Here is a 22,500-nt window from a genome sequence, read left to right on the forward strand (position 1 = left end):
GTGTGTGTGTGTGTGTGTGTAGGGGCGGGGGGTTGGGGGGGGGGGCGGGGTAAAGTGTGTGTGTGTGTGTGCTAAAACGAGGTCTTTCTTCTCTGTCTCTCATCCGTTTGTATCTGTCTGTCTGAATATGTGTCTGCGCGTTTGTCTATCTGTCTCTATGTCTCTCTACCTGCCTGTGTATTTCTAAATGATTTCTTTATTTCTTTCTTTTTTTTTAAGTACTTTCTTTCGATTGTCATGATAGGCTCTGTTGGCCTAGGTCATCAGAGTCATGCACAGCTTAGAGTCTTTTCTGTATGTGTGACACCCCCCTCCCCTCTCTCTCTCCCCCCTATCCCTCCCTTTCATTCTCTCTCTCTCCCTCCCTTTCTCTCTCTGTCTCTCTCTCTCTCCCTCTCTTTCTCTATCCCTCCCTTTCTCTCTCTGTCTCTCTCTCCCTCCCTTTCTCTCTCTCTACTTCCCTTTCTCTCTCTCTCCCTCCCTTTCTCTCTCTCTACTTCCCTTTCTCTCTCTCTCCCTCCCTTTCTCTCTCTCTCCCTCCCTATCTCTCTACCTCCCTCTCTCTCTCTCTCTTCTAAATGTTTATAACAAGCATGCACCATTTAAAACAAAACGTGTCAATAAATATGATGCTTATTAAAATGTTGTTTCTTTTCTTGTTTTTCTATGAATTTGTTAACGTTTACTCATTTCTTGGGGTCTTCTTCATACCTTTTCTGTAGACCTTTTTCCCTTTCGAGGGCTGGAGAAAGCAATTGTTTGCTTACTCTAATGCTATCGGAAATAAGATCCATTCATTCATTCATTCATTTATCATTCATTTATTCCTTCCTTCCTTCATTCACTCATCCTCTCTCTCTCACTCACTCACTCTATCTCTCTCATTACCATATTCATATACATTAGTGTCATTAATGCAGATGTCATGATTATGTACTTGTAAATGCTACTGTGCAATTGAGTGTATTTGAATTTCATGTATGTTTTTCTAAAACCTTTTGTTATCTTGTGAACATTTTGATTTCATTTCTTTTTGCCCTGAGGGCTGGATGTAAAAAAAGCATATACGTGCTTATTCCACTTCCCTCATTAAAAAGATTCGTTCGTTCGTTCTCTCTCTGTCTCTGTCTCTCTCTCTCTCTCTCTCTCTCTCTCTCTCTACCTTTCTCTCTACCTCCCTTTCTCTCTCTCTCTCTCACTACTCCCCCCCCTCTCTCTCTTGTATGTTGTTTATCGTTGTCCAGCTCTTTGTAGAATCAGAGAAAAATATATGCCACCTAAGTACTATCGACAGCCATGTGTATTCAAACTGAGTTTATTATTGCCATCCACGAGACACGCTGAATCATGACACCTGGCACTGTTTTTGCACCAAGCGTTTAGATTTGGGGATATCGTAACATCTTAAGATGCTGTACTTCACTGCAGCGTTTATGTAATATGTTGTTTGATATTATTCATGTTGTTCACTTACCCCCTCATAAGGGGCCATGGCCTATTCATGAATAAATCATCTGAATCTGAATCTCTCTCTCTCTCTCTCCCTCTCTCCCCCCCCCCCTCTCTCTCTCTCTCACTTGCACGCACGCACACACACACAGACTACTTCGAATTCACAAATCATCTGAATCTCAATCTTTCACACACACACACACACACACACACACACACACACACACACACACACACACACACACACACACACACACACACACACACACACACACACACACACACGCACACACACACACTCACAAATCATCTGAATCTCAATCTTTCACACACACACACACACACACACACACACACACACACACACACACACACACACGAGCATGGAGGAACAAAAGCGTATCCTCTGTATTGTCTTACATTCGGTTATAATCTGCGTTTACAAAATGGCTGAATACACGAATTGAGACGTACCAGTGCATCACAATGCCAAAACCAAAAAATTGGATGTACGTTGCAAAGAAAATCTGCATGGTCTCTGAACACCCGCTGATAACTGTACAAGTCTGGATTTGGTGATGTAAGGTTAATGTTAATGGTTCCATAGTCTTTGACAGCCATTGGGGCAGTGTTTTCACATTCGTGTTACTTCTTATTTCATTTCTTTACCTGTTTGCTAACTTTTCTTATTCTTGTCTATTTCATTCATGTATTCATTTGTTTATTCATTTATTCACTGATTTATCCATTAATTTGTTTACGCTTTTTTCTTTCTTCTTCAAGGCCTGACTAAGCGCATTGAGTTACGCTGCTGGTCAGGCATCTGCTTAGCAGATGTGGTGCGGCGTATGTGGATTTGTCGGAACGTAGTGAAGCCTCCTTGAGAGTAACTGAACTGAACTGAGCTGAACTGAATTCACATTCTGTGTCTAGGGCTCGGCTTAGAAACAGAAAGGCGGGGCCCCGTCCTCTTCTTCCGCCGTCTTTAACCTTCCTGAAGTCAGGACACCCATTCACACCTGGGTGGAGTGATGAACATCAGGGCCTTTCCCAAGGACACAACGCCAGGCTGAAATGACGCCTCGAACCCCGATCACTGGTGAACACTGGATCAGCAGTCCAATGCATGACCCATTTGGCCACGGTGCCTCCAACCCGTTTCTGGGGGGGAAATGGAGTGCAGAACACATCATGTCCGTGTTCACTGACTCTCTCCGGATTCCTCTCGTGACGTCAACCACTCTCCATGGTACAGTCAGAACCCCCCTCCCACACACCCCCTTTCCCACCCTCCTATTCTGCGGATCGAACCACCGGACACACACACACACACACACACACACACACACACACACACACACAATGCAGCATAAACTACGGCAGAAATCTTGCGTGGACCATTGTGTTCCTATCGATCTGTCACACACAGTACGTGGAAAACACACACACAAAAACCGCTTGGGGGCCCAGTTGAAAGCCATTCATTCAGCCGTGACCGACTCCTCTGTGTCTTGTCTCCGTCACTCTCTCCGTCACCATCTGTGGCCCAGGTTTATGATGACGACAATGCTGACACGTGCAAGCCATCAGGTCAGTCTCCTTGTGCACGCAGCCACGCCCCCGCCCATCCCCCTCCCCACACCCCACGCCCCACGCTCCCTCCTTCGAACCAACCTCCCCACCCCCCTCCTCTCCTCAGCCCCGGGAGAGAGGATTCACAGAGGCTGGTGGGTGGTGGAGGGGGATGGAGAGGTAAATATGGTGCTTCACGCCTGCCTCTCTCCTCCCCCCCCCCCTCCCCCCCACCCGCACCCTCTCCCCCTCCTGAAGGCTTGGGACGTGGTTGCAAAGTGTGTCAGTGGCATTCTGAAGCGCGGCACAACTGCTTTGTATTCTGTAACCGACAAACTGGAACGTGGTCTGCGGCAAAAAACACACACCATGTCTGTTGGTTGAGAGAAGACATCGGAACTGAAAGGGAAGAGGTGGGGTGGTGTTGTATTGAATTTGACTGTCGTGTGGTATGGAGGAAGGAGACAGAATGGTTTAGACACTCATCTGCCAGCACAGAGTCCGTGAGGGTCTGGGTTCCAACCCCACTCTCGCCCTTTTCTCCTAAGTGTGACTGGAAAATCAAACTGAGGGTCTTGTCATTCCGATGAGACGATAAACCGAGGTCCCGTGTGTAGCACACACTTGGCGCACTGAAAAAGAACCTATGGCAACAAATGTGTTGTCTTCTGGCAAAATTCCGCTGTAGACGAAATCCACTCTGATGGGTACACAGATAAATATTCGTGCACTCAAGGCCTGACTAAGTGCGTTGGGTTATGCTGGGCGTCAGGCATCTGCCCAGCTTCCCTGGTCTAGCGTATATGGATTTGTCCGAACGCAGTAACGTCTCCATGTGTCGTATCGTATCGTATCGTATCGTATTGTATTGCATTGTATTGTATTGTCCCGGCTTACAGTTTTGTCACAACATAGTCCTCTGTGTGAAATTCGTTGTGCTGTCCTCAAGAAGAGCACGTCTAATCGTTATAGTACAGCACCAACCCTTTTTCCTGCCTTCAAGAAGTGTCTCAAATTATTGTCCTATCAAAGTGGATTTTTCGCTTCACAAGTTTTTGCCAAGGACAACCTCCTTGTGGTGGAGGTTTCAGCAGTTGCGTGTGTGCGGTGAGTGGGGGGCGTGGGGAGGTGGGGGATAGTGGTTGGGGGAGGGAGGTGTTATGGGGGCGTTGACGGGCGGCAAGGGTTACCGGGGAATAGGTGGAGGGGAGGTGGTGGGAAGGTGGGTGTTGGGAGGGGGGGGGGCGGGAGGAGGGAGAATAAGAGTGATACATTGTCGACAAACGAAGGTAATATTCGCATTGAAATTTTTTTTTTCCTCAAAAAAATAATTTATATTTCATGATGTTGACTTGGACTGATGCGTGTGTGCAAGATTTCGGAACCACTCACACACACACGTAAAAAGAAAAGAAAAAGAAAACAGAAAACAGAAAAGAAACACCCCAAAAAAGAGGCTTTTGGGCAGGAGGATTTTGGTTACAATTATTACGAATGCGTTCAAGCTTGTAATCATATTTGTACTTTTTTTTATAATAGACGGGAGGGAGGACAGGTGGGGGTGGGGGGTGGGGGTGGGAGGCTCTCTGTATGTTACAAAACAAGTACCATTGATGCTAGGCGCACAGACGTAGTTTTTCTTCTTCTTTTGTTGTCTTTATTGTTGTCGTTGTTGTTGTTGTCATCGTCGTTGTTTTGAACCCATTCGCAAGCTAAATATCGCTTCTCTTACTTGACTGATTTATTCCATGGTTGTTAGATTCTTTGTGGAATCCATCATTTCCTCGACGGCGTGTCCGATAATGAAATGAACTCATCATTTAATGTTTGAAGTCTGGCGCGCACGCGCACACTGACACACACGCTCACACATACATAGACTAACACACACACACGCTCACACGTCCATAGACTGACATACACACACACTCTCTCTCTATCTCGTACAAACCCACGCGCACACACTCACACACACGCACGCGCGCGCGCGCACACACACACACACACACACACACACACACACACACGTCAAATTCTCAACCTGTGACCAAGTTGGCAGGAGAGGCACATTCCTGGCTGCCAAGTACTAACTCCCTCTGTCGGGTGCACACACTGAAGATGAGCCACCACTCTCCACCCCTAACCCCCTCCCCCCTCTTTCTCTCCCCCCCCCCCCCCCCCCCCCCCCCCCTTCCTCCTCCATCTCATCCCTCCTCCTCCTCCTCCTCCCCGTCGCCCTTGTAGCCTGGCCGTTGTGTGTCAGCCCCACAAACCTGTTTTTCCGTCATCAGTCTGCACGTGCAGAGCGCATCAACCTGACACTGGGGGTGTGACCACTGGAAATGTGCCCCCCCTCCCACTGCAAACGTGTACCCCGGAATGTCACACACACACACACACACACACACACAGAGATATAGAAGGGTGTGGTCGGAGGAGGTGGTGGAGTGGGAGGGGGAGAAATGGAGACAAGGGAGAGAGTGAGCGAGAGAGGGGGTGGGGGAGAGAAGAAAGAAATTTGGGTGGGGGAGAGAGACAGACAGACAGATATAGAAGGGTGTGATAGGAGCGGGAGGTGGTGGAGGGGGGCGGGGAGAAATAGAGACGAGGGAAGAGTGTGAGCGAGAGAGGAGAAAAAAAGGGGGGGGGGAGGGTTGGGGAGGGAGGGGAGAGGAGAGAGAGAGAGAGGGAATGAGACAGACACAGACACAGACAAAGACAGAGACAGAGAGTGATTGCGCGAGAGAGAAAGAGAGAGACAGACATGGACAAACAAAGGATTTGGACTTTTATTCCAAAGAGAATACTTGCAACCATAAATTTACTGACAATTACTATTATGCATCATAATGGACGTACCTTAACAGTCATGACATCTAGACTGAGAGAATAAGAGAGAGAGAGAGAGAGAGAGAGAGAGAGAGAGAGAGAACGAACGAACGAACGAACGAACGAACGAAATTGTTTGGATTGAACTTTGGCCGTGGACCACAATTCAAAACCAGGGGACTGGGGGTGGACATGGGAAGGGGTATTATAACACTTAAATAGATGACACAGTATCATAATGTTCATGGACTTGACATTAATTCTACTTAATTAGGTCTGAGTATATGATTTCTCCTTTTGATCGCATGGAAAATAAATTTTGATACATGGAAATTTCTCTGCTTGTTGTCTGATCGGAGAAATGAACTAAGAGACATGTTTAAACAGTCTTGAAGAAATTTTGTCCTTAAATCATTATATACAGAACAAACAAACAACAAATGGTATTCATCTTCTAGTTCACCTTGGCAAAAAGGACAATGCTTTAAAACATCATTTCCAGTGTACCTATTAACATTGTTATTTAAAGGAAGAGAGAGAGTATGTGTATACATGTATGTGTGCGTGCAGAGAGACAGAGACAGAAAGAGACAGGCCTAGTGGTAACGCGTCCGCCTAGGAAGCGAGAGAATCTGAACGCGCTGGTTCGAATCACGGCTCAGCCGCCGATATTTTCTCCCCCTCCACTAGACCTTGAGTGGTGGTCTGGAAGCTAGTCATTCGGATGAAACGATAAACCGAGGTCCCGGGTGCAGCATGCACTTAACGCACGTAAAAGAACCCACGGCAACAAAAGGGCTGTTCCCGGCAAAATTCTGCAGAAAAATCCACTTCGATAGGAAAAACAAATAAAACTGCACGCAGGAAAAAATGCAACAAAAAATGGGTGGCGCTGTAGTGTAGCGACGCGCTCTCCCTGGGGAGAGCAGCCCGACTTTCACACAGAGAAATCTGTTGTGACAAAAAGAGTTATACAATACAATACAATACAATACAATATAGTGCAATACAATACATAGCGAGACACTGATAGAGGGAGACAATAAAGACAAGAACGCAACTTAGAGACAGGCACCAATATTTTTTTTCTTTCTCTGTTCAAATACTTCTTCCCCGTGTGACCAAATTAACAGCGGGTGTACAATGTTGCCATGCACACCGGGACTTAGCGTGAAAAGTTTTCTTCTGAAAGGCGAAAAGAGAAAGAAAAGAACAAGAATGTGAGGAAGACAGAAACGACTGAAAGAGAGAGAGAAAATCTGAGTATGGCTACCTTAAAGGTGGCGTAATACCGTTTATTCGTGTAAAAAGCCCACACGTGGATACGAGCGAACGTAAAATCTGCAGTCCACAAAGGAGGAGGAGGAGAGGATCATAAGAAGGAGGAGATGAACAGAAGGAGGAGGAGAACAGCAGAAGGAGGAGGAGGGGAACAGGAGGAGTAGGAGAACAGCAGAAGGAGGAGGAGGGGAACAGAAGGAGGAGGAGGAGAACAGCAGAAGGAGGAGGAGAACAGCAGGAGGAGGAGGGGAACAGAAGGAGGAGGAGAACAGCAGAAGGAGGAGGAGGGGAACAGGAGGAGTAGGAGAACAGCAGAAGGAGGAGGAGGGGAACAGGAGGAGTAGGAGAACAGCAGAAGGAGGAGGAGAACAGCAGAAGGAGGAGGAGGGGAACAGGAGGAGTATGAGAACAGCAGAAGGAGGAGGAGGGGAACAGGAGGAGTAGGAGAACATCAGAAGGAGGAGGAGAACAGCAGAAGGAGGAGGAGGGGAACAGGAGGAGTATGAGAACAGCAGAAGGAGGAGGAGGGGAACAGGAGGAGTAGGAGAACATCAGAAGGAGGAGGAGAACAGCAGAAGGAGGAGGAGGGGAACAGGAGGAGTATGAGAACAGCAGAAGGAGGAGGAGGGGAACAGGAGGAGTAGGAGAACATCAGAAGGAGGAGGAGAACAGCAGAAGGAGGAGGAGAACAGCAGAAGGAGGAGGAGAACAGCAGAAGGAGGAGGAGAGGAACAGAAGGAGGAGGAGAACAGCAGAAGGAGGAGGAGAACAGAAGGAGGAGGAGGAGAGCAGAAGGAGGAGGAGAGGAACAGAAGGAGGAGGAGAACAGCAGAAGGAGGAAGAGAGGAACAGAAGGAGGAGGAGAACAGCAGAAGGAGGAGGAGAGGAACAGCAGAAGGAGGAAGAAGGAGGAGGAGGAGGAGAGGAACAGGAGGAAGAGAGGAACAGAAGGAGGAGGAGAACAGCAGAAGGAGGAAGAGAGGAACAGAAGGAGGAGGAGAACAGAAGGCATAGGAGGAGGAGAACAGAAGGTGGAGGAGAAGGAGAACAGAAGGAGGAGGAGAAGGAGAACAGAAGGAGGAGGAGGAGGAGAACAGAAGGAGGTGGAGGGGAAAGAACGAAAAGTAGAAAAGAAGAAAAAAAGAAGAAGAAAAAAAGAGAGAGACAAGCAACCGCCAACAGGTCAGTAGTCACACAGAAACAAAACGTACAGACAAAGAAAGTCTAAACTGAAGCAAGCTGACATAATTCTTTTAATGAACGAGTAAACAAAATACGCACAGAACCATGCAGACATAATGATACATGTATTAAAAAAAAAAAATGTAAACAGTCATGCAGACACAAACCGCAAATTAAAACTGACAGTATTAACAGTGTGCAGCATTTTGCAGAGTGGTGTTTGCAAAGACGTCACCCATCGATATGTATATACATGTGTATATGTATATGAATGTATTGTATATATATCTGTTGTTGTTGTTGTACGTTGTTATTTTAAGTAATATCAGACATATGTGTAGGCATATATGTGTGACAGACAGACAGGTAGATAGATAGATAGACAGATAGAGAAATAGATTTGTGAAGCGATGAATGGCTGTGGATTCTGTACAGGTTTGTATCCCCCATCCCCCCGCACCCCCACCCCCATTCCCCAACCCCCAACCTCCGTTTCACGTCTGTCTCTCCTGTTTTCTTTCTGTTGTCATCGCAACCGTCATTACTGTCAATAACATTTTCATTATCATCATCATTAGAACGACACTGGGGAAGCATGATACTGATCGAGAACGCCAAGGAAGATGATGATGATGGTGATGATGTTGAGGTTGATGATGATGAGGGTAATGATGATGATGGTGATAATGATGGTGATGGTGAGGGTGATGATGATGATGATGATGAGGGTAATGATGATGATGATGATAATGATGGTGATGGTGAGGGTGATGATGTGGGTGATGATGAAGGTGATGATGATGACGACGACGACGACGACGGTGGTGGTGGTGGTGATGATGGTGGTGGCGGTGATAATGATGATGTTAATGATGATGATGGCAGTGGTGGTGGTGATGATGATGACGACGACGATGATGATGATGAGAGTGATGATGATGATGACGATGGTGGTGATGTGTGGTGGTGGTGATGATGGTGGTGATGATGGTAATGATGTCCATTGCTGGCTTTCCTGTTTCTCTGTCCATCTGTCTTCCCTCCCTAACTGTCTGTCTGTCCGTCCGCCCTCCTCTCTTTCCCTCTGTTATAGCTGTCTCTCACATTTTTCTTCCTTCCCCCTTTGTCACTCGCTCTGTCAATCACCTCTCTTAACCCTTATTCTGCTCAGTCCTTCCCTCCATCCTCTCTGTCTCTCTCTCACCCTATTGCCCCCTTTCCCCACCCCGCCCCTCCTCTCTCTCTCTCCCTCTCTCTCTCTCCCCCTCTCTCTCTCCCTCTCTCCTTCCCTATCTCTCTCTCCTTCTCTCTCTGTGTCCCTCCCCCCTCTCTCTGTCTCTCTCTCCCTCTCTCTCTCCACCCCCCCTCTCTCTCTCCCTCTGTCTCTCCCTATCTCTCTCTCCTTCTCTCTCTCTCTCTCTCTCTGTCCCTCCCCCCTCTCTCTGTGTCTCTCTCTCCCTCTCTCTCTCCGCCCCTCTCTCTCTCCCTCTTGCCACATTTTTTCTTCTTCAGTTCCGTTAGTGAACACATTTGCGTGATTGTTTACGTTTATTGCACATATCTTTGGCTTAAGTCTGGATACACAACTCCGCGTCTGTCTGTCTGTCTGTCTGTCTGTCGTTCCCCTCCCCCACTTTCTTTCTCTTTTCCTCTCTGTGTCTCTCCCTCCCTCCCTCCATGCCTCCTCCTTCCTCCATCTCTCTCTCTCTCGCGATACAGCAACGTGTAAGGAAGGACACATCTGCGATGCTCTGTCTCCTTTCCCCCCTCCTCTCTCTCTCTCTTCCTCCCCCCTGTCCTCTCCTCCTCCCCTCCCCCCCCCCCCTCTCTCTCTTTCACTCTTGCGAGACATGTAACAACGTGGAAGTTGAGGAAGGACACACATCTGCGAAGCTCCATTCTGATCGTGCAACCTGATATTGTCTGTTCCATGGAAATCGGTCGTCAACGTCCCCCGCCCCCCTCACACACACACACACACACACACACACACACACACACACACACACACACACACACACACACACACACACCCCATCCTCCATCCACTTGCCCATCCTGATCGTATCCTGTCTGCAGTGATGCTTGTCGTCACCATGCGGAGTGGTCGTCGCCCACGGAAATCTCCCACTTCTACCAAACCTGGTTTGATCAGATACGGCTCGCAGAAAAAAATGGTGCCACGTAAGCTTCCGAAACCACGCCGCTGGATGTAATGTTGATCAATTGCTGTTACGACAGAGACCGCCTGATCGTCATCTGGCCAGGGTTCAAAATTTGGGTCCCCAACTTCACTTGCCCATAAAAAAAACTGGTTGATAGTGATGGTGTGGTGTGGGGAGGAGGGAGGAGGTAAGGACGGGGGGAAGGGGGGGGGGAATGGGAGTGGCCGGTTGTTTCGAGTGTTTCCGTCATGGAGATGCAGCCACTTCGTCCACTCTCTCAATTCTTAACTTATACACGCACGCACGCACACACACACACACACACACACACACACACACACACACACACACACGCACGCACGCGCGCGCGCGCGCGCGCACACACACACACACACACACACACACACACACACACACACACACACACACAAAGACTATTTCGATTTCATTTTCGGTTTCACACTTTCACACGCATACTCTCTCTCTCTCTCTCTGTTTGAATGAAGCCTGTTAATGTGGTCAAGCCTCAATAAGGACCTTCGCGATTTTACCTTATTTTTGTATAAGGCCCTTCGAATATACAGAAATAGCTACTTCGTGAAATCATGCTTTGTCGTCTGTATTTATGCTTGTTTGCTTAAGGTGTTTTATTGAGTTGCACAATGTTCATGTTAACCCCTTCACTTGGGGCTGAGGCCTATATGTAAATAAATCATTCCGCCCCGTTCTGTTCCGTTCTCTGTCTGTCTGTCTGTCTGTCCTCCACAAACCAACCAACGTGCTTGTTGTTTTTGCTTTTCTCACTGGAATGGGAAATACAGAAAAAGTCGCACAATTCAACACAGTATAAAACAGCAGCACAACACAGCACAATACAATCCGATTTAGCGCAGTATAACATCGCACAGTACAGCATAATATAAACCAGTACAGCACAGTACTAAATAACACAGTGCAGCACATTAAGAACAGTAAAACACAGCACAGCACAGTGCAATGCAATTCAAAGCAGCACAACACAGCAGAGGACCACGCAATGCACAGCATTCATTTTTTACCTTGAGAACAGCCGACCGTACAAAGAAGCATTAGGTTTCTCTGTGTGTGTGTGTGTGTGTGTGTGTGTGTGTGTGTGTGTGTGTGTGTGTGTGTGTGTGTGTGTGTGTGCGTGCGTGTGTGTGTGTGTGTATGTGTGTTTAGAGGTGACTACTGTGTGGTTGTGACTTCCTCCCCCTCACCCAACACCTCCCCCAACCCCCGAAAATAAAAAAAGAGAGATGGTGAGTCGTACAGGGTTCATTATAAGCTGATGTACTATCCACACGTTTATGTGTGTCGTTAGTTTATTGACATATAAAGACAATTCATATCATTAACATCCCACATGCGACGGGATCTACATATTGTTCACGTTAGCATCAATTGTGGAAGACTATTACAAAGAATACAACAAATGAACGACGAAACAGTTTAACATGTGAATCGATTTTCATGTATTCTGTTGCGTGGAAGTCAATGCTTAAAGTAGATGGAAAGAAATATATCTCACTGCTGCAGACATGGACAGTCTTGCTTGGAGTCAGAAAAAAAATCTTTGTCGAAGAACGTAGGAATAGTGCCCCAGATGTCGGTTTTTTTTAAATTTTGTATATTAATTTTTCAGCGTCAAGGCTCTGACTGACGTTAAGAATACAGCTTTGCAGTGAAGACCTTAATGATGACGTGGTGGTGAAAGGGAAGAAGCATGGAGTTACTGCCGTCAGTGAATAAGCGAAAGTCGAGTGAGATTTGCCGAAGTCTGAAAACGTTTTGCTGCAGAGAATGAAAAGAACCGGTCTGTGTACGAAACCCTGTAGAATGCCATTAGTGGGGCCTGTGTTCTTGGAAAGCTTTCTTTGCTGGCCATTGACTGTGTTCGTTCCAACACACAGAGCGAAATCCAGCTAAATGCAGCACCCGATTTCCTGTTCATGTTTTGCAGTCTTGAAAAATACCTGGTAGTCAATGGTATTAAATGCGGTTGAAAAGTTTAAAGAATAAAACCAGAAGCATCAGCGGTGTCGCGAGCAAGAAATATGTAATTAGTTACGTTTTAGAAAAGAGGCTTATTGTGTAACTGAGCTAGGAAAGCTTAGAACAACAATTAATGAACTACCTGTAAATAAACAACATTTCGACAATTTACCCCCAAAATGAAACAAATCGTGTTAAACATTCCATAAAGACATTACTGATTTAGTTTTAATATTTGTTCGCATGACCCTTTTTTTTTAAGTTTGAGGCAAAAATGTTTACCAAAATACTTACTAAAGAACCCACCCTAGCTCCGTTAAATTGGACTTGCTGTTTTCTGGAGAAAAATATTTTGCTAAAACTTAGATCCTTTATCTCTTCTATACATTTTTTTTCGACTTCCTTGGACATGGAAGCCTTTTTATCCCCACGCCAACGTGTCCCTGGGGACTGATTACGAAACTGCACTGTTAAACACTCAGTGTCTGTAACAAAGCGGTATCATTGTTGGGTTATGAAGCTCAAGTTGATACTTTTTCCAGCTTGATCAGATAGTCCAAGTGGTACACTGTGCCGTTTATCCGCTACTTGTCTCATCGCTGTGTCAGCCTGTCCTTGACACTGGACGTTGCACGTGTGAAGGCTTAAATCCCGGATTTTTGTTTTGTTGTTTTGTTTTCGTTGATGTATCTTCAGGGGAATTTTCCTGCTGCTTTTTGCTGACATAACAATTATACAGACTTCACAAACAGTTCACGAAAGCTGGCATGAAATGTTAAATAAAAACAAAACAAGAGATGATTTGAATAATGCAGACTGCATAGGGGCTACCACTGGCCTCCTGTTGGACACACAAACAGCTATTTCAGGCGCACACACACACACACACACACACACACACACACACACCATGGTCAGATTCAGCAATGCTTTGAAAATTTGATGTTCCAACCCCAAGTGGACAGTTCCTCAGTGATTTACAGACGATAACTGTGGTTCTTCACTGCGAGGACTGCAAGTGCAGGTACGTGCAAGACAGCACCTCTGGTCACGAGTAGTGCTCGTTGCCTTGGTTGCCTACACTGCTGTGTGTCGAAGACCCAGCACTACTTCACTGTCCCCCACGAGGACAGCTGTGCAGGTTCCCAGGTGCTCCTTCACTTTTTTGTGGCTCCTGTAGTTTCCCTCCATTGCCAAACAAGCACGTCAAGCTTGTCCAATACTTCTTACTCCGGGGTGATTTTTTTTTTTACTGGCGGTTCATAGGGGTCATCTCTATGTACCCCCAGGTCGATGTTCCTCCAAACTTTCTTTCAGCCGGTTCTATGTTCCCCTAGGTTGATGTTCCCCCAGGTCTCTCTTTCCCCAGGTCTATATTGCCCCATGTCTGTATTCCCCCAGATCTAGAACCACTACTGACCACTACTGACCACACCCCCAAAGTGCTCACACTGCGTTACTTTGTTACATCTGTCCATTATTATGTCGCAACAGGTATTTGATCACGATTGACCACTGTTGCACACTATCAGAGTCAAACTTACATCAATTTGTGACGGTTATGCATTATTGGGAAGTCCTGGCGGAGTTTGGCCATCCACTGACCACTGTTGACAACTGTTGGCCATTACTGACCCTTTTTTTTCACTTATGACCATTACTGATCACTACTGACCACTACGCATAAATCGTCAGACATTATCATGACACCCTGACCACTACAGACTATGACTGATCACCACTGCTGACCAGTACCCAAAAGCGTATGTAGGATTAAACAGACATAGGCCTGGGGAAACATAGACCTGGGGGGGGGGAACATAGACAAACTCTCGTTCATAGCATCTATTTGATACCCGATTTTCCTCCACACAGCTGTAGATCTTTTGAGCTACAAGATAGGCTTGCATTCCATTCAGTTCCTCAGAAGCAGCCACCTCAGGCTGAAACAGCGTCAAAAACAAAGTCACAACCTCAGACTGACACAGCGTCAAAAACAAAGTCACAACCTCAGGCTGAAACAGCGTCAAAAACAAAGTCACAACCTCAGACTGACACAGCGTCAAAAACAAAGTCACAACCTCAGACTGACACAGCGTCAAAAACAAAGTCACAACCTCAGACAGACACAGAGTCAAAAACAAAGTCACAACCTCAGGCTGAAACAACGTCAAAAAACAAAGTCACAACCACAGACTGAAACAGCGTCAAAAACAAAGTCACAACCTCAGACTGAAACAGCGTCAAAAACAAAGTCACAACCTCAGGCTGAAACAGCGTCAAAAACAAAGTCACAACCTCAGACAGACACAGAGTCAAAAACAAAGTCACAACCTCAGGCTGATACAGCGTCAAAAACAAAGTCACAACCACAGACTGAAACAGCGTCAAAAACAAAGTCACAACCTCAGACAGACACAGCGTCAAAAACAAAGTCACAACCTCAGACAGACACAGAATCAAAAACAAAGTCACAACCTCAGGCTGAAACAACGTCAAAAAACAAAGTCACAACCACAGACTGAAACAGCGTCAAAAAACAAAGTCACAACCTCAGGCTGATACAGCGTCAAAAACAAAGTCACAACCTCAGACTGACACAGCGTCAAAAACAAAGTCACAACCTCAGACAGACACAGAATCAAAAACAAAGTCACAACCTCAGGCTGAAACAGCGTCAAAAACAAAGTCACAACCACAGACTGAAACAGCGTCAAAAACAAAGTCACAACCTCAGGTTGAAACAGCGTCAAAAACAAAGTCACAACCTCAGGCTGAAACAGCGTCAAAAACAAAGTCACAACCTCAGGTTGAAACAGCGTCAAAAACAAAGTCACAACCACAGACTGAAACAGCGTCAAAAACAAAGTCACAACCTCGGGCTGAAACAGCGTCAAAAACAAAGTCACAACCTCAGACTGAAACAGCGTCAAAAACAAAGTCACAACCTCAGGCTGAAACAGCGTAAAAAAAAACAAAAACAAAGTCACACAGTGAAAAATGGTGGGACGGTGACCCTGTGGTGATGTGCACGACCAGCAAGCCAGTGGCCATGTGTTCGAGTCTCGCATGGGCCGGGATCTTCACTAACCCCCGCCCCCCCCGCCCCCACTCCACCCCTCCTCCCCATCATCCGCCCCTCACCCTCCGCTAGACCTTGAGTGGTGGACTCGATACTAGTCTTTCGGGTGAGACGATAAACCGACGTCCAATATGCAGAAGTGCGCTTCGCCCACGCTAAAGAACTCACGGCAACATAGGGTTCTCCCTGGCAAAATATGTCGAAAAATCCACTTTGATAGCAAAAACAAATAAATTTGACTCTTCATGTTTGTCACTGTTGTTTCCGACCAGGTAGCCCAACCCCCCAACCCCACCCCACTATCACACTCTCCACACCAAAATCTTCGTTATCGCCATGTGTTCAGCGGTTAGCACGTGCAGTTCTTCACCTGTGCTCAGTGTTCAGCGGTTAGCACGTGCAGGTGTTCATCTGTGCCCAGTGTTCAGCACGAGCAGTTGTTCATCTGTGCCCAGTGTTCAGCGGTTAGCACGTACAGTTGTTCACCTGTGCCCAGTGTTCAGCACGTGCAGTTGTTCATCTGTGCCCAGTGTTCAGCGGTTAGCACGAGCAGTTGTTCATCTGTGCTCAGTGTTCAGCGGTTAGCACGTGCAGTTGTTCATCTGTGCCCAGTGTTCAGCACGAGCAGTTGTTCATCTGTGTTCAGTGTTCAGCACGAGCAGTTGTTTATCTGTGTTCAGTGTTCAGCACGTGCAGTTGTTCATCTGTGCCCAGTGTTCAGCAGTTAGCACGTGCAGTTGTTCATCTGTGCCCAGTGTTCAGCGGTTAGCATGTGCAGTTGTATTGTGTTGTATTCTTTTCATCACAACAGAATTCTGTGTGTGAAATTCGGGCTGCTCTCCCCAGGGAAAGTGCGTCGCTACGCTGAGAGCGCCACCCTTTTTTTTAGCATTTTTTCCTGCATGCAGTTTTTTTGTTTTGTTTTGTTTTTTTGGTGTGTTTTTTTTTCTCTGGAAGTGGATTTTTCTACAGAATTTTGCCAGGGGTAACCCTTTTGTTGCCGTGGGTTCTTTTACGTGCGCTAAGTGCATGCTGCACACGGGACCTCGGTTTGTCGTCCCATCACCTGTGCTCTCTCTCTCCGCTCAGGCATCTTTGCCTGTCACGCGGCGTGTCCGGCTGCTGTCAACCTGTGCACCCCTACTGCCGGCCTCTTTGATCCCAACACTGCCATCCTCGGCATCTTGCTCCGCTTGACATGTCAGCTTGAAGGCATCCCTTTGAAGTGAGCTTCGCTGTACAGTCGGCGTATATTCTGAAGTTTGTAACTGTCAGCTGTAGCAGCAGTAGTAGTAGAATAATACATGACGTACAGGGAAGTCGTATCGTGAATCGCCTCCTTTAAGCCCCCCCCCCTCCCCCATCCCCTCCCCCCTTCCCCCAACACAGTGCAGAGGAAGACAGACAGCCGAAGCAGAGACACAGAACCCAAGCAGCTGCCGGGATGGCTGAAGCGGAGAGGGGCGGCGTCGGGGGGGGGGGGGGGGGGGGGGGGGAAGCTGCTCAACAGATATTGCATCACTCTGGTCCAAAAACTTCCCTCCCTGGCACAGCCAAAACAACCCCAACACACACACACACACACACACACACACACACACCAGTCCACCACCACCCACGCCCCCACACACTCCTGCTTCCCCCTCTACCCCTGCCCAGCCCCTCATCCCAGCCCACCACCCCAACAACTTCTTCAGTCGGTGCAAGGGGTTGCTACGGTGACCTCCCATCAAATTCTGCACAAGCGGAGTTATTGGTTGGTGACATTTGCAATGCCGTTCATACTGTTAGCTACACACATTTTGCCTTCTGAATTACACACTGGTATATATTGAGTGTGTATGTGTTTGTGTGTTTTACTGTGTACAAAAAAAAAAGAAGAAAGAAAGACAGAACGAAAGAAATGAAGGAAGGAGGAAGGAAGAGAGAAAGAAAGAAAGAAAGAAAGAAAGAAGGAAAAAAAACAAAGAAAGGAATTACATAACTGAATTGATAACATAACTTTTTAAAGCGAATTTAGCCTGACAGAGATCCCGAGTGTGCAATACTCACAGCTAACATAATATAGCCCAGACACTTAGCCGCGCTCTCCGCCCCCTGTTCCGTCACCACCACTGCCACCCTGTCCTACCCACCCTGTCCTACCCACTCTGTCCTACCCACCCTGTCCTACCCACCCTGTCCTACCTACCCTGTCCTACCCACCCTGTCCTACCCACTCTGTCCTACCCGTCCTACCCACCCTGTCCTACCCACTCTGTCCTACCTGTCCTACCCACCCTGTCCTACCTGTCCTACCCACCCTGTCCTACCCACCCTGTCCTACCCACCCTGTCCTACCCACCCTGTCCTACCCGTCCTACCCACCCTGTCCTACCCACCCTGTCCTACCCACTCTGTCCTACCCGTCCTACCCACCCTGTCCTACCCACTCTGTCCTACCCGTCCTACCCACCCTGTCCTACCCACTCTGTCCTACCCGTCCTACCCACCCTGTCCTACCCACACTGTCCTACCCACTCTGTCCTACCTGTCCTACCCACCCTGTCCTACCCACCCTGTCCTACCCACTCTGTCCTACCCGTCCTACCCACCCTGTCCTACCCACTCTGTCCTACCTGTCCTACCCACCCTGTCCTACCCACCCTGTCCTACCCACTCTGTCCTACCCACTCTGTCCTACCTGTCCTACCCACCCTGTCCTACCCACCCTGTCCTACCCACTCTGTCCTACCTGTCCTACCCACCCTGTCCTACCCACTCTGTCCTACCCACCCTGTCCTACCCACTCTGTCCTACCTGTCCTACCCACCCTGTCCTACCCACCCTGTCCTACCCACCCTGTCCACCCTGTCCTACCCACTCTGTCCTACCTGTCCTACCCACCCTGTCCTACCCACCCTGTCCACCCTGTCCTACCCACTCTGTCCTACCTGTCCTACCCACCCTGTCCTACCCACCCTGTCCTACCTGTCCTACCCACCCTGTCCTACCCACTCTGTCCTACCTGTCCTACCCACTCTGTCCTACCCACCCTGTCCTACCCACTCTGTCCTACCTGTCCTACCCACCCTGTCCTACCCACCCTGTCCTACCCACTCTGTCCTACCTGTCCTACCCACCCTGTCCTACCCACTCTGTCCTACCTGTCCTACCAACCCTGTCCTACCCACTCTGTCCTACCTGTCCTACCCACCCTGTCCTACCCACCCTGTCCTACCCACTCTGTCCTACCTGTCCTACCCACCCTGTCCTACCCACTCTGTCCTACCTGTCCTACCCACCCTGTCCTACCCACTCTGTCCTACCTGTCCTACCCACCCTGTCCTACCCACTCTGTCCTACCCACCCTGTCCTACCCACTCTGTCCTACCTGTCCTACCCACCCTGTCCTACCTGTCCTACCCACCCTGTCCTACCCACCCTGTCCTACCCACTCTGTCCTACCCACCCTGTCCTACCTGTCCTACCCACACTGTCCTACCCACCCTGTCCTACCCACCCTGTCCTACCTGTCCTACCCACCCTGTCCTACCCACCCTGTCCTACCCACTCTGTCCTACCCACTCTGTCCTACCTGTCCTACCCACACTGTCCTACCCACCCTGTCCTAGCCACTCTGTCCTACCTGTCCTACCCACACTGTCCTACCCACCCTGTCCTACCCACCCTGTCCTACCCACTCTGTCCTACCTGTCCTACCCACACTGTCCTACCCACCCTGTCCTACCTGTCCTACCCACCCTGCCTACCCACCCTGTCCTACCTGTCCTACACACCCTGTCCTACCCACCCTGTCCTACCCACTCTGTCCTACCTGTCCTACCCACCCTGTCCTACCCACCCTGTCCTACCCACTCTGTCCTACCTGTCCTACCCACCCTGTCCTACCCACCCTGTCCTACCCACTCTGTCCTACCTGTCCTACCCACACTGTCCTACCCACCCTGTCCTACCCACTCTGTCCTACCCGTCCTACCCACCCTGTCCTACCCACTCTGTCCTACCTGTCCTACCCACCCTGTCCTACCCACCCTGTCCTACCCACCCTGTCCTACCCACTCTGTCCTACCTGTCCTACCCACCCTGTCCTACCTGTCCTACCCACCCTGTCCTACCCACCCTGTCCTACCCACTCTGTCCTACCTGTCCTACCCACCCTGTCCTACCCACCCTGTCCACCCTGTCCTACCCACCCTGTCCACCCTGTCCTACCCACCCTGTCCTACCCACCCTGTCCACCCTGTCCTACCCACCCTGTCCTACCTGTCCTACCTGTCCTACCCACCCTGTCCTACCCACCCTGTCCTACCCACCCTGTCCACCCTGTCCTACCCACCCTGTCCACCCTGTCCTACCCACCCTGTCCTACCCACCCTGTCCACCCTGTCCTACCCACCCTGTCCTACCTGTCCTACCTGTCCTACCCACCCTGTCCTACCCACCCTGTCCACCCTGTCCTACCCACCCTGTCCTACCCACCCTGTCCACCCTGTCCTACCTACCCTGCCCACCCTGTCCTACCCACCCTGTCCACCCTGTCCTACCCACCCTGTCCTACCCACCCTGTCCACCCTGTCCTACCCACCCTGTCCTACCCACCCTGTCCACCCTGTCTTACCTGTCCTACCCACCCTGTCCTACCCACCCTGTCCACCCTGTCCTACCCACCCTGTCCACCCTGTCCTACCCACCCTGTCCTACCCACCCTGTCCACCCTGTCCTACCCACCCTGTCCTACCCACCCTGTCCTACCCACCCTGTCCACCCTGTCTTACCTGTCCTACCCACCCTGTCCTACCCACCCTGTCCACCCTGTCCTACCCACCCTGTCCTACCTGTCCTACCCACCCTGTCCTACCCACTCATCTGTCCCCTTACTGCAGCCTTCTTCGTCTTTTTTTCTGTCACTTTGCCTGTGGGTCGGTCTGGATATAGGAAGGTAGGGGCAGTCATTTCCAACCCCAGACACCGGTAGACGACTTGGCCCCCTCCTCTCTCTCTTTTTTTTTTTTTTTTTTCTTTTTCTTTCTTTTTTTTTCTTTTTATTTTACCTGGTGGTAAATGGGCACCGCCATAGCAAGCTGTGTGGATGGCTGGCTGGATGGGTGGTAATGGGGGTGCGAGTGGGGGTGCTACGGCTATCGAGACGCATCTCATCTCCTCTTCCTTGCACCCCCACGCCCCCCCCCCCCCCCCCCCGGTCCCTCACTCCCCACCAACCCTCCCCATACCCCCGCGCTCTCTCAGGTAAATTGAAAGAGTCATCTTACACATGGACACCTGTGCAGGTGCATTTTCTTCAGCCCCTGCTCCTGGCCAGCCCCGCACCCCCTCCCCTCCTCAAATCGGCTGAAGAGCGCTGTATTTACATACTATACCCACCCTGCCTGCCTGCCTGTCTGTCTGTCTGTTGCCTTACGTTCCGTGGTATCAGTGTAGTGGGGGGGGGGGGGAATCTCTGCTCGCAATCTGTGGGGTGAAGTTGGGAGGTGAGGTAGAGTGTGGGGTGAGGTTTTTTGATGGTTGGGGTGGGGACGGAGATTAGGTGATAGGGCGGGGGGGGGGGGGGGGGAGAGACGGACTGAAAGAAAACACAAAAAGAAAGAAAGAAAGAGAGTCAGAGACAGAGACAAAGAGAGAGACTGAGATACTAGTAGATACAATGAGAGACAGACAGACAGACAGACAGACACAGAGACTAACACAGAGAGACAGAAACGGAGAGACAGAGAGAGAGATTCAAAATGGTTTATTTAATTAAGGCCATAGCCCCATATGAATAGGGGGTGATAACATTTTACATGTGTCATTGCAACTGGTATTATACAGCGCAACTTCTTTCACAACAAACTATCAGTTTATCTAAGAAGTAAGCGTCTCACTTAATTGAAGTGATTCATAAAGATGCATAGCAAAACTACGTGTAATGTTTTCATCGCTGGATTTCAAAGAGAGAGAGAGAGTGTGAGAAAGCGAAAGAAAGAAAGAGAGAAAGAAAGAGAGAGAGACAGACAGACAGAGAAAGAGAGAATGAGGTATTCCTTCCCATCTGTGTACCTGCCTCTCAGTCTCTGATTTTTCCCTCCACCCCACCCCCACCCCGCACCCGTTTCCTCCCTCTCTTCCTCCTCCCCTCCCCTCCCCTCCCTTCCCCTCCCCTCCCTTGCGAACACCCCCTCCCCAACCTCTCACCCTTCTCACTGTGTTGTTGTTTATCGGTGGTGGTGACGTGGTCATTAAGCCAGTTGTCACTGACATCACTATCCTCATCTTCATCTTCATCGGCCTCCCTAGCTTTTTCAGTCGGCTCCGCCACTGTATATATATATATATATATATATATATATATATATATATATATATATATATATTATATATATATATATCGAACATTATATAATTATGTGTATGTATGTATATGTACTATGTTATAGTGTGTGCGTGTGTGTGTGTGTGTGTGTGTGTGTGTGTGTGTGTGTGTGTGTGAGACATGGGTGAGATATGAACAAAGAGGGACCTGTGGTGTGCCTCACGCCAACAAGTGAAATTCCTGGCTGCAAAATCTGAAGGGAGTAATGAACTGAAAGAGGAGAGGGGCTGGGAGAGGGGGGGGGGGAAGGAGGAGGAGCAAAAGCAATGAATGAATAACTAAACTAAACTAAATGAATAAAATGAAATGAAATAAAGTAAACGGATTGCCCCCCCCCCCCCCACCCCCGCACCCCCAACCCCTCTCTCCTGATGTTAAACCCTTTCCTCTTCTATCTCAGTCCGTCCCTGTTTGTCTGTCTAGCTGTCGGTGTGCTTTGATCATTTTTGTATTTCTATTTCTTTTTATCACAACAGATTTCTCTGTGTGAAATTCGGGCTGCTCTCCCCTGGGAGAGCGCGTCGCTACACTACAGCGCCACCCATTTTTTT

Source organism: Babylonia areolata, chromosome 4 (assembly GCF_041734735.1).
Source record: "Babylonia areolata isolate BAREFJ2019XMU chromosome 4, ASM4173473v1, whole genome shotgun sequence".
Classification (NCBI taxonomy): domain Eukaryota; kingdom Metazoa; phylum Mollusca; class Gastropoda; order Neogastropoda; family Buccinidae; genus Babylonia; species Babylonia areolata.